Source organism: Apus apus, chromosome 10, assembly GCF_020740795.1.
Source record: "Apus apus isolate bApuApu2 chromosome 10, bApuApu2.pri.cur, whole genome shotgun sequence".
Taxonomy (NCBI): domain Eukaryota; kingdom Metazoa; phylum Chordata; class Aves; order Apodiformes; family Apodidae; genus Apus; species Apus apus.
In genome coordinates, this window is record NC_067291.1 from 1,947,214 (window position 1) to 1,959,553 (window position 12,340).

Consider the following 12,340-nt stretch of genomic DNA (forward strand, 5'->3'; position numbering starts at 1 on the left):
TGGGAGCAGCTCCATCCAGCCACCAGGATAGTCATGCTGCACCTTCATCCTGGCAGGCTGTAGGTCCTGGCAAGAGGCCTGAAGGAGGCGCTGGGAAAAACCTGAACACGTGGAACAATCTCCGTGATGCAAAGGTGGAGCTGTGGGTGATGCCATCAGAAGTAGACAGCAGGTGGCACCCATGGATTAGCGCAGGGTTTGCTCGGGGTGAGCTGGAGCCAGGCTGGGCAATGCCTGGTTTAGTGCCCTATGGAAAGGGGAGAACAGGGAAATGGGCTCTTTTGTGGGTCCTACATGTCTTGTGTGGTGTGGCCTGGGGCACTTTGTCGCTCAGACTATTGCTGTTACATTTTGTTAGCTTGGGGACTAGGCCAAGGGGTGCCCAGAGCAAGGATGGGTGTTGTGCCAGGGAGCAGCAAGGACCCTGCTGCCTAAAGAGTAGGGAAGCAAGGGGGACACCATGGCTGGCAGGGAAGGAGCAGCCCCAAAGTACCTGAGTAAAGAAGCAGGTAGGGTCAGCCAGGAGTCCAAATCATCATCTCAGCAATAAGGTGGGCTTGAAATCTAGTTGAGAAATCAATCTACAGGTCAGGATGAATCCTGGTGAGACCAACCAGGGTCAGACACGGCTAGGTGATTCCCAGGCAGGTCCAGGATGACAAAGCAGACCTGAGTTCAAGCTGAGGAACCAGTTTGGGTCAGAGTTCAGATCAACAAAGCCTACAGTTGGGAGCAAGGAGAGCTGGAGCAGAGCTAGGGACCAGCACCACAGGAGCACAGCTCAAACAAAGGTTGAGGGCTCTGAGCTGAGCATGAACGGGCACCCAAGGCCCTGGGCAGGTGTGGGTGGGACTCCCAGGTGGGGCTGCTCAGGCCCCTGACCTTGGGCCATCCCCAAAGTCCTGCATACTGGCTTTTACATCAAGGGACACCTCGGTGGCCTCCTCATCAGGGCTAGATCTGGCTGTGCCACCCTGGCTCTCTGCCCTTCCCTCCTGGGCCTCGTGGTTCCCAGCGCCAGCTCCCCCACAGCAGGATTCTCTTCGCAAAGCAGCTCTGGTGGCTGGGCGTTGCTTGCAGGGCTGCTGCAGCCTGATGCTGGGGGGCTGGAGGCAGCTCAGTGAGCCGAAGGTCGATGCCAACCATGCTGTGGTGGCTCCACATCGACCGCCATCCTCCAGCTGCCTCCCCCGGGGTCCCGGCCACGCGCCGCCAGCCGGGTGGAAAGGCCGATCCCTCGGCCTAAGCGCCCGTGATTAACATGCAATGAAGATGATCAGGCTGGGATCACTGAGGGGACAGCAGAGGGAACAGCCCAGCCAGGAGCTCATTCCCCAGCTAACATACAGTGGCTCCTGGCAGCACAGACACCCACAAGGTGCTGGTGGGCAACGGGGGGACCGCATCTGCTGGTTCTCCCATCCTGCGTGAGACTTGTTTCCAGCGTCCCCTGCAAGTCACTCTTCAGCAGCTGAAGCCAAATGAAAGGTCTTTGCTGGCTTTTATGCTAGGGTGAACTATACAATTAGCTCAGTTCAACCCATTTTCCTAATCCTGCGTGATGGAGGTCAGATGTGCTTTTATTTCTAGCCTTAATGGCTCTCTTGGCTTCCCCTGCTCAGGCTTTCTGAAGTAGACACTTAAAAGCAAGTTTGCTCTTTGAAAGGACTGTAGAATCATAAAATGGTGAAGGCTGGAAAGGACCTTAAAGATCATCTGGATCCAACCCCCTGCATGGGCAGGGACACCTCCCAGCAGCCCAGGTTGCTCCAAGCCCCATCCAACCTGCCCTTCAACACTGCCAGGGATGGGGCAGCCACAGCTTCCCTGGGCAACCTGGGCCAGGCTCTCACCACCCTCACACTCCAGAATTCCCTCCTCATGTCTCACCTCAATCTTCCCTCTTCCAGTTTTCATCCATCCCCCTCATCCCACCCCTCCCTGCCCTTGTCCCAAGCCCCTCCCCAGCTTTCCTGGAGCCCCTTCAGGCACTGGAAGCTGCTCTAAGGTCTCCCTGGAGCCTTCTCTTCTCCAGGCTGAACACCCCAACTCTCCCAGCCTGTCTCCAGAGCAGAGCTGCTCCAGCCCTCCCATCATCTCTGTGGTCTGCTCTGGACTCCCTCCAGCTCCATGTCCTTCTGGTGCTGAGGGTTGCAGAGCGGTAGAAAAATTAATTCTAAGTAATAAGTTTGGAACTTCTCTATAAAGTATGAGAGATGGAGTGATCTCAGTCCTTCTCTCTCATAGAGCTGCACAACTTGGAAGAAGGAGGGGAAAAAAAAAGTTTCTATGAGATGGAGAGAAAGGAGATCAACAATCTCATGTTCTAATTTAGAGCCTAATATTTAAAGCTGAGAGGGAGTCTGCGCTGGTCTGGGGCATCTTTATTTTACCCAGTGATGCAAGGGTTTAATAAAAGTGACCCAAGGAAAGCTGAAGCTCCTTTCTCCCTTGGGAGCATGACAGCTAAATTAAATAACAGTCATGAGAAGGATCAGGCCTAGCTCTGAGGGGATTAATAAGTGTTAACAGCCCTGAGCAGTCTCACCTGGGACCCCCACCCACCCACCTTCTGCCCATTGCTCCAGGAGCCCCATATAAGCTCAGAGCATGGCTGTTGCTCTTGGGTTGAGCTGGTGTGTGGGTGGGTGGGTTTGGCTTAGGCTTCCTGACTGACCTGGTTGGGTTGGGGTTTAGCTCTCTTTTGCTGGTAGTGTTGCCTTCTGTGTTTTTCATGGATGGACTTCCAGTGCAGGCAGCTTTCCTGGAGCTGTACAGTCCTGCAGGCTGCTCCCTGGTGATGAGGTCCCTGTCTGTGCTGTGGTCACCTTTGGCTCCTGCTGCTGTTGCTCAGTAGCGCTTGGGGAGCTGTTGTTCAAAGGTGAGCTGTTCTTCTGCATGGGCACCCCTTGATGTGAGGTCTGAGTGGCTCTTAATAGTCTTAACCCTTGTGTCTGATGCAGGAGCTTTTCCTTGAGCTTGGCTTGTAGCCTGACTGGTGAGAAGGAATGTGCTGGTAGCTAAAATGGGGGTTTGTGTGTCCCCTCCTAGTAGGCAGAGGGGATGTGCCAGGTCTACCTCTCGGTCTGCCAGCCCAGTGTCACTGCCCATGGGCCCCCTCTGTGCTCCAAGGGGGCTGTTCTGCCCCTTCCCCTGGAGGGGGGAGCTTGGGGTCCCCATCCTAGCAGGCCTGGGCTCACCTGGCCAGTCTCCAAGGCACTAGTGGGACAAGGAAAAGGGGTATTTTCAATCCAGCTTCAGAAACCTCCTCCCAGGTGACTCGGGGTAGCAAGAGACCCTGAGAGAACTGGAGGAAATGATCTGTTTATGACCCTCAAGGCTGGGGCTGTGTTGGTCAGTGCTGTGCAAAGGCCTGGGAATGAGAGAAAGGGGGGGAATCAGAGGTTTCTCTTCATGGTTTTAGACTCTGTGTGTGTTTGGGATAGCATTTGGGCTTCTGACTCTTTTGCATCTGCCAGAGACAAAAGCTACTGAGGAAGCTGTGGCAGAGAGGGATGGGAAAAGCTTCTGCATGCCAGATGCCAAAAGAAAAGTAGTTTCTGAGCAGGAGACATTTTTAATAGGAAAAAATGAACAAGAGGAAGTAGTAGCAAGTGACCATGGGCTCAGCTGAATATCTTCAGGATCTCAGGCACAGAGGAGTGTCAGGAGGGGAGGTTTATTTGATGGCAAACACCCTGGCTGGTACAGAATCAGAGAGGCTCCAGACTGAGCAGGGAGGACTTTTATGGCAGCAAACACATAAACATTGTGAAGGATAACTATAATTCTTTGGGCATTTCTGGGTTAGATAGCAGTAAAATTGCAGCAAAAAGCAATTTTGCTTGAATCAACTCGTTAAGAAACCCTCAACATAGGGAAGAGCAGAAGGTAGGAAATTGTTAGCATTGCTGGGGCTGAAAGATAAGATTGTACTCCCTGCAGCTGCACTAAAAGAAAACTGATCCATAGGGGCAATTCAGAAAGAAAATGATGTGCAAGTAAAGTTGTTTGAATTAGTTTTAGGGAAGCACGGGTGGAGGAGAAGGCCAGTTTCAGTGGAAAGTCTGAAACCTCCTTCCCGTGTGCTTCTAGAAAGCAGAACTAGTTGTGGAGAAAAAGATTAGCTGGGCAGGGCAACCTCTAAAGAATCACAGAATATTAGGGGTTGGAAGGGACCTTTGAAGATCGTCAAGTCCAACCCTCCTGCCAGAGTAGGACAAAAAAACCCCAAAAACCCAAAGCAACAACAACAAAAACCAATTAGGGCAGGTCACTCAGAAAGGTACCCAGGCAGGTCTTGAAAGCCTCCAGAGAAGGAGACTCCACAGCCTCTCTGGGCAGCCTGTCCCAGGGCTCTGTCACCCTCACAGGAAAGAAGTTCTTCCTCATGTTGAGGTGGAACTTCTTGAGCTGGAGTTTAAATCCATTGCCTCTCGTCCTGTCACAAGTGACAAGAGCTTGTCCCTGCTTTCTTGATGCCCTCATGTGTTGATAGACATTAATTAGATCCCCCCTCAGTCTTCTCTCCAGACTGAACAGCCCCAGGTCTCTCAGCCTTTCCTCATCAGGCAGGTGTTCCAGTCCATCATCCTTGTAGCCCCCATTGGACTCTCTCCAGTAGATCCCTGTCCCTCTGGAACTGGGGAGCCCAGAACTGGACACAACACCCCAAGTGACGTCTCACCAGGGCTGAGTAGAGGGGGAGGAGAACCTCCCTTGATGTGCAGGACAAACTCCTCTTGATGCACCCCAAGATACCATTGGCCTTCTTGGCCACAAGGGCACATGGTTGTCCCATGGAGAACTTGTTGCCTACCAGGACTCCAAGGTCATTCTCCATGGAGCTGCTCTCTAGCAAGTCACCTTCTAACCTGTACTGGTACAAGAAGAGTAAAGGATGTGTTAAAAGGGACCTTACAGAGAGATTCTGATCCTGGGGGATGTGTGCATGGGAAGGGAGCTGACTGAGCTTGCCAAGGGCAAGAGGCGAGTCTGGGGAAGACTTGAAGAGTGGCAGGAGGGCTGGGAATCTCATCTCTGGAGTTCTTTGCCAGCAGTCCTGGCTGCTTTGCCTCTTAAAGCCTGTGTGTGTGTGGTGGAGGATGGCTGTGCTCTGGCAAGGCTTGGGTGCTGGGAGCAGAGGTGGGTGCTTGTGCAGGTGCCACCAGGAGCATCTCTCCACTATTCATCCCCTCCCTGGGGCCTCCAGGCTCCAGCACTTGGCATTGGACCCTGTGATGCTGGTACGTTTTGGAAATGGTTCCCAGACTTCAGATAAACCTCAGTCCTGAGGGGGAGGGGGGAAAAGCAGATGAGGGTGCAGAGGTATGTGGTCACTGCAGGTTTCTGCTGATATCTGCCCTTCTTTGGGCTCCATATGAGCACAGTGCCAACACCACAGGCTAAAGGTTAAAAAAGAAAAAGTTGCCAGGGGAGTATGTTTGCCTGAGCTCAAATAACTGTCCCAAAGCTGTCCTCGTGGGGCTTTGCCTGGGCAGTTTGCTTGGGTCAGGTAGGACCTGTGGCCACCTTCCCACGAGGAGATCCATGCTGCAAACTGCCCCTGAAGCCTCTCGAGCTGCTGCAAAAGTGTGGGGGGAAGTGAACAGCTGATCCTAGTTTGTCATGACAGCATCTTTGCCTGGCTTCATGAGTGGGAATCTCCTTGTGGAGCTGTGCCTAAGCAAGCAGCAGGGTATTTGGGAGAAAGTTGGTGTATCCCGTGCTGCAAGATTCCCTGAAAAGCTGATGGTTCCTCTTGCTGTCCCACCAGCCACCTGTTGAGGGGGCCCAGCTCTGAACAGATGGTGACAGGGAGGACTGGGGTGGGGATAATGGTGTGAAGGTGGCATCTTGTGCATGATGAATCTGACATGTTGCCATGGGACAGCTGCAATTTTGAAGCCTGAAGCATCAGCCAAGCTTCAGGGTGACTTCTGCAGTGGCTGCATTCCCTTCCTTGCTGCCAGCTGCTTCAGAGGGAGAGTGAGGAGGAGGAGGATGGTGCTGAGATGGACAAGCTGCTTTGGGAAAGGCTTTTCTTGGAAAAAGCTCTGCTCCATGCAGCACAGGGTGGGCTCCAAAAATGTGTGGGTGAGTCTGGAAACGCAGTGCACTAGCACTCAGCTTCCTGAGATCAGCTGCTCCAGGAGCAACAACACGGATGTTATTCCCTCTCAAGGCTGCATTTTCCTCCAGATCATCTCTTTCCACCTCTGTAATAACTCCTCCTCCCCCCTGTGACCTCTTGGTACCACTATGGCATGGATTAGAGCTTGGCTGGAGCAGCTGGTGGGCAGCCAGGACATGTCCTGCAGTGCCAGCTGGACACCACCCTGGGCTGTGTGCATGGCTGACTCCTCCTGCTGAATTTCTACCCAAGCTGGTAGGAACTAAACCACCCCTTGGGCTTCAGCCCCCCTTCTTGTCCCCCAAACTTTACCTCTCTTAGGTAAAGTTTGCTGGTGCATTCCTGTGGAGAAGAAGGACAGGCAGCAATGTGGCCAGACCTGACTTTCCCTGGGAAACTGGGCCTCGAGAATATTTGGTGCATCTAGAAGCATGGATTGTAGTAGCATCATGGTCTTTTTACTTTGGGGAGGCTGCTGTGCAGGTTTTTGCTGGAGTGGTGGGGATGCTGCACAGATGAGGTCCAGCCTCTGTGTCCATCTGCAGGCTGACAGGCTCTGCCTCAGGAGCTTGTGCAGCACACGGTGAGCAAGGACTGGGTGGTGGAGGCTGCCAAGAAAGTCCTGCTGCCCATGGCTCTGCCAGGGCCTGCATGGTCTCTGCTGGGCATCTCCCAGGCAGCAGCAGAGGTCCGGGGTGTTACAGGATGCAGTCCAGGCTTAGACTCCCCCCTGGTTAGATCACGTCAGCCCCATGGCTGATTAAGGTTGTGTTTTGGGGGGTGAATAGGGCCTCGAAGATGATCCAAGGGCTGGAGCAGCTCTGCTCTGGAGCCAGGCTGGGAGAGTTGGGGTGTTCAGCCTGGAGAAGAGGAGGCTCCAGGGAGACCTTAGAGCACCTTCCAGTGCCTGAAGGGGCTCCAGGAAAGCTGGGGAGGGACTTGGGACAAGGGCAGGGAGGGAGAGGACAAGGGGGAAGGGATGAAAACTGGAAGAGGGAGATTGAGGTGAGACATGAGGAGGGAATTCTGGAGTGTGAGGGTGGTGAGAGCCTGGCCCAAGTTGCCCAGGGAAACTGTGGCTTCCCCATCCCTGGCAGTGTTGAAGGGCAGGTTGGATGGGGCTTAGAGCAGCCTGGGCTGGTGGGAAGTGTCCCTGCCCATGCAGGGGGTTGGATCTGGGTGATCTTTAAGGTCCCTTCCAACCTGAACCAGTCTGGGATTCTGTAACATCAGAAAGGTTTCCAGTATCTCAGTTGCACCCTGCTGGGACATTTGACCAACCTCACATAGCTTTGAAACTCCATCAGGAGTTTGCAGAAAGAGTCTGTGCAGCTTCTAGGCAAACCTGGTGTCTGTGGGCACACAAACTGTGAGCAGTGTGTGTCCTTTGGTGCTTACCTTGCTTGTGAGGGTTGAGTAATGACCCAGGCATGGTTTCTTTAAGATCTTTTGAAGTTCTGCCTGGCTGGGCTGTGGTGTCACCACTTCTCTTGGGGTGTGGTGATCCCATCCTGGGGTGCTCTGGCTCCGCTGGGCACTGCCCAGGTATTTATTCTGCTTGATTTCCCTAGTCTGTGCACTCCAGCTTGGCTGTGCTGCTGCTGTGCTGCCTGCCTGGAACTTGCTTATTGTTGCAAGGTGGGGTTTTGGATTTATTGCAGAAAACACCTGAAGGAAGGGCTTTAGGGAGAAAACTTTTACTTTCAAATCATGAAATGATGAAAGCCAGAGTGAAAGTAGTCCTGCAGAGGTGTTCCTGGGGAAAAGCCTTGTGACTTTTCTCTGATAAGAAAACACCTTGCTAATATTTACAGGTAGCTAATCTGCTCTGAACTGAATTAATTTCCTGGGAGATCCAAATGCAGCACATGGTTTGTAACTGAACCAGAGAACCCTGAGCTCCCCTCTGCTCCTCTGTGAGTAGGGAACTTGCCTGGGGTGGTCAGGAGACAGAGCCCACAGTGCAGGGACACTGGGTACGTGTGCTGGGGATGGTGGGTACGTGGCAGCATCAGAAAGGGAAACTGGGAGGGCTAATGGGAATATCCATCAGGGAACAGGGGGGAGTGCATGGAGGGGACCTTTGAGACATCCCTGTTGTGAAATTTCTCCTGCCTCTGCCATGTGAGATTTGGGAGGGAGCTGCTGTCCTATGGAACCTTCGCCCCACATCAGGGCAGGCTCTTCAGCCCCACGTTTCTGCCCCTGCAGCCCCACATTTCTGCCCCCACCTCTTAGTCTACATTAAAGAGGACACATGGCAGGAGCAGTGCTGGCTGTCCAGTGGTCCCAGTTACTTGCAGCAAGTTTGCAGCTTCTGCAAAGCCATTGCTGCTGGACTGAGGGGCATATTTCTGACCTTTTCTTTTGCAGGTGCAGGGGTTCTGCCTTGCTCCCTTCCAGGCTGGCACTTAGCCTGGCTGGAGGATGAGGAGAGGGGACAGGCCCTGCTTGTCCTATCAGGGTGTCCTGGGGACAGATGAGAGCTCTGGTGATGCCTGGAGCTGAGCACAGAGGGGTGATGTTTTTGGAGAGCAGTTCTCATATTTCTTGAGGGGAAAAAAAAAACAACACAACTACAACCCATTTTTAAACTCCTTCATACTGTCCTTGTGGGCTGTTTGGTGATGAGTCCCAGCCTCCTTAGTCTGCTGGAGAGCAGAGGTGGTGGCTGCAGAAGTGCTTCATGTTGTAGATGCTGATGGGAACAAGGCTGGGAGGAAGCTGGGGAGGGATGTGGAAACAAAGGGGGAGGAAAGGAGGAGGAAAAATAGCCTGGTTTTCTATGTCTGGGGGAGGGGAAGCCCTCTCCAAGGGCCTGCTGCTCAGCCTAACAGCTTGTCTCCAGCTTGCATGTCTCAGAGGCAATGCAGTGAAACAAAGAGGAGCCTTTTCATGCTGCAGTGGCTGTTCCCAGAAAGGCTGCAGAAAACGCTCTGCAAACAAGGCAGCAGCTTCATCTTCCTGCTCCTGAGATCCCCTGGGTGCAGTGAGGAGGGCAGGGAGGTTTTGAGGTGTTGGTGGCAGACAGACTTCCCTGAAGCTGTGGGGGAAAAAATGCTTCATGTGCTCCAGTTCTGCTCTGGGGAGTGGCTGGTCCCTCCCAGGATCCCCCCCTGAGCTGGGCAGAGGCAGGGTCCAGCAAAGGGCTGCAGTGCAAGGCTTTTCTTCTGCCCCTGGTGTAAAGTTAATCATTAAAAAGAAACAAATACCTCTGGGTCTGTGACAGAGAAGGCTGCAGAGGCTTGGCTGGTGTGTGTTGGCGGAGCTCCCCTGTCACGGGTTCCTGTCAGCATTTCCTGGGGGTGCAGACCCCCATGTTGTGGGGTAACCCTCTGCTCACTCTCCCTCCTTACCCCTTGCAGACCCCTCAGGGTAACTTCACAAAGGTTTGGGCAAATCTAAGGAGAAGTGGTTGCAGTGCTGGCCTCTTCCTTGCTCCCCAGTGCCTGCTCCCAGCCCTTCCCTCCCACCAGGGCTCCCCAGGGTGAATCTGAGGTGCTGATCCCAATAAATTAACCTTTCAAATACCAGTCAGCAAGGTGGGCTCATCTGCAGTGGTGGGAGCATCAGCACTGGCAACCCAGACCTCTGACACCTTTGCCTATTGCCATCCTGGGACCTATCTGGAGTGTAGGACAGAGAAAGCCCCTCCTGAATTTAGTGGGGGACCCTTTGCTGGCCTGAACTGGAGGACAACCCAAGGCTTGAAGTCCCCATTTTGAGCATCTCCTGCTGGTGGGGACCTGTGGGGTCTGTGCTTGGGAAGGAGAGGGTAAGGGCTGTAACCTGGATGCCACCCATGATCAAGGCTTGGCCAGATGTGTACCACATCTGGGAGTTCATCCCAGTTTTGCCAGCATCCCACTGGGAGTGGTTCTGCATCTGGAGGCCATTGCTGGGCTCTCTGCTCACGAATGACCCTTGTGTGCTGCAAAAACCTGGAGCTCCCCCCAGAGCAGCCTCCTGCCACACCTGCAGACTTAGAACATCTGTGCTTGGGTGGTGGTGAGTGATTCACTCTCCCCAGCCCCAACCCTGTGTCTGGGGACAGCCACAGCATTTCAGCTCTGTTCCTTCTGAGGGAGCAGGACTGAGGTTATCCAGATGCAGCTTCCTCAAAAAAAAACACAACAAAACCAACAACTCAGGAGCCCCAGGTGAGCATTGTGGGATGTGCCTGGTCCTGCTGCTCTCCCTCTTGCTTCAAAGCAGCCTGAAAACCTCATTCCTACTCCTCCACATCCTTTGTCCCATGATGTCCCTTGCACTGTTTTGAGGCTGCAGTGAGACACATGCCCAAGGACCCTGCAGTGCAGAAGCTGCAGCCACTTGCCCACAGAGACAACACAGTCACCACCACATGGATCCAGCTGATGTTTGGTTCCAAAGTACTCCAAAATTGCATGTTCTGGGCAGCTTTTGAGGGGTGGAAATCTGCAAGTAGCCAAGGTGGCATTTGCCCCTGACTCCCCTACCTTGTGCCTAGAAGATGATGAAGATGCTGTGTGCCAGAGGCCCTGGGTGGAAGGAAGACCAGGAGAGCCTCCTGGGCATTGCATGTTTGGTTTCTGTGCTGTTGGGAGCTGCTGATGATGGGAAGGAGAAGCAGCCTTGCAAACCTCCCTGGGATACATGGGGCTGACCCACCTTGTTCAGAGGCTCTGGGTTTGCCCTGGTACCTCCATCCATCCACTGTGGCTGGCCCTTCTCTCTTGATCAAATTCTAGCTGAGCATGACATCAGACTTGCAAACTGCAGCCTTTTTCTTTGCCTTTCTGTGTATTTTTTTTCTTGTCAGCTTCATTATTATGCACATTTCTTATGCACATACCTTGGGTACTGCAGGGGTTTGAGGAAAGGAAATTAGCCAAAAATAGTGATTTGGTAAGGAGAACATCTACTGTTTAAATTCCCCCCTGGAAGCCCTTTCATTGTTAATTATGGGCAGGCATGCAAGCAGCATGGATTGAACTTTTGAGCTAGATTTGGTGTTGAAAAAATTGCCTTTGTTTCTTTTGTGTGTTTGTATTTAACACTCAGAAAGATGCTGGTGCTCAGATGCTCACTTTGTATCTTCAAAGACTGACAGGAGCTGAGTTGTACTTGCAGTTAAGATATCAAAGCTGGGATGTTGCTTTTATCATGTGAACTGTTGGAAGAAGGGACAAAGGGCTGGAGCTGTGATGGTGTGAAGCCCTGCCCTGGGGAACTGCTGGGAGTTTGTGTCTGGTTTTGGGGGCAGGTTTTGTGAAGCCCTTGGGCTCCACCTGCATTTTGGAGGGGGATTTGCTGAGCTTTGATGCTGGAGATGCCCATGGACCTGGGAGGGGAACTGGCTCATGCAGGAGGTCCCTGCAACCCACTCCTGGCTGCAGCATCAGGGGCTGGTGGTTGGGTCTTCTCCATCAGCCCCCAAAAAGGGATGGGGAGGAGGTGCTTGAGAGAGTTGATGTGGCTCATTTCTCACAGAGCTGTCAGGGTTGGAAGGGACCTCTCGAGACCATCCTGTCCAACCCCCCTGCTAGAGCAGGATCCCCAGAGCACATCCCACAGGGTTGCATCCAGGGGGGTCTGGAATATCTCCAGAGAAGGAGACTCCACACCCCCCTGGGCAGCCTGGCCCAGGGCTCTGTCACCCTCACAGGCAAGAAGTTTCTCCTTGTGTTCCAGTGGCACTTCCCATGTTCCAGCCTGTGCCCCTTGCCCCTCGTCCTGTCCCTGGGCACTGCTGAGCAGAGTCTGGCTCCAGCCTCCTGCACCCACCCTGAGATACTTGCAGGCACTGATAAGGTCTCCCCTCAGCCTTCTCCTTTCTGGGCTGAACAGCCCCAGCTCTCTCAGCCTTTCCTCATCAGGGAGATGTTCCAGCCCTTCAACCATCTTTTTTCCCCCTCCCCTGGACTTTCTCCAGCAGTTCCCTGTCTCTCCTGAACTGGGGAGCCCAGAACTGGTCCCAGTTCTCCAGATGTGGCCTCACCAGAGCAGAAAGGCAGGATGACCTCTCTGGACCTCCTGGCCACACTCTTCTTTATGCACCCCAGGATTCCATTGGCCCTCTTGGCCACAAGGGCACATTCCTGGCTCATGGATCATTCACTGCCTACCAGGACTCCCAGATCCTTCTCCTCAGAGCTGCTTTCCAGCAGCTCCACCCCTAACCCATATTGGTGCATGGCATGTCTGGTCTGCAGGAGCTCCTCAGCT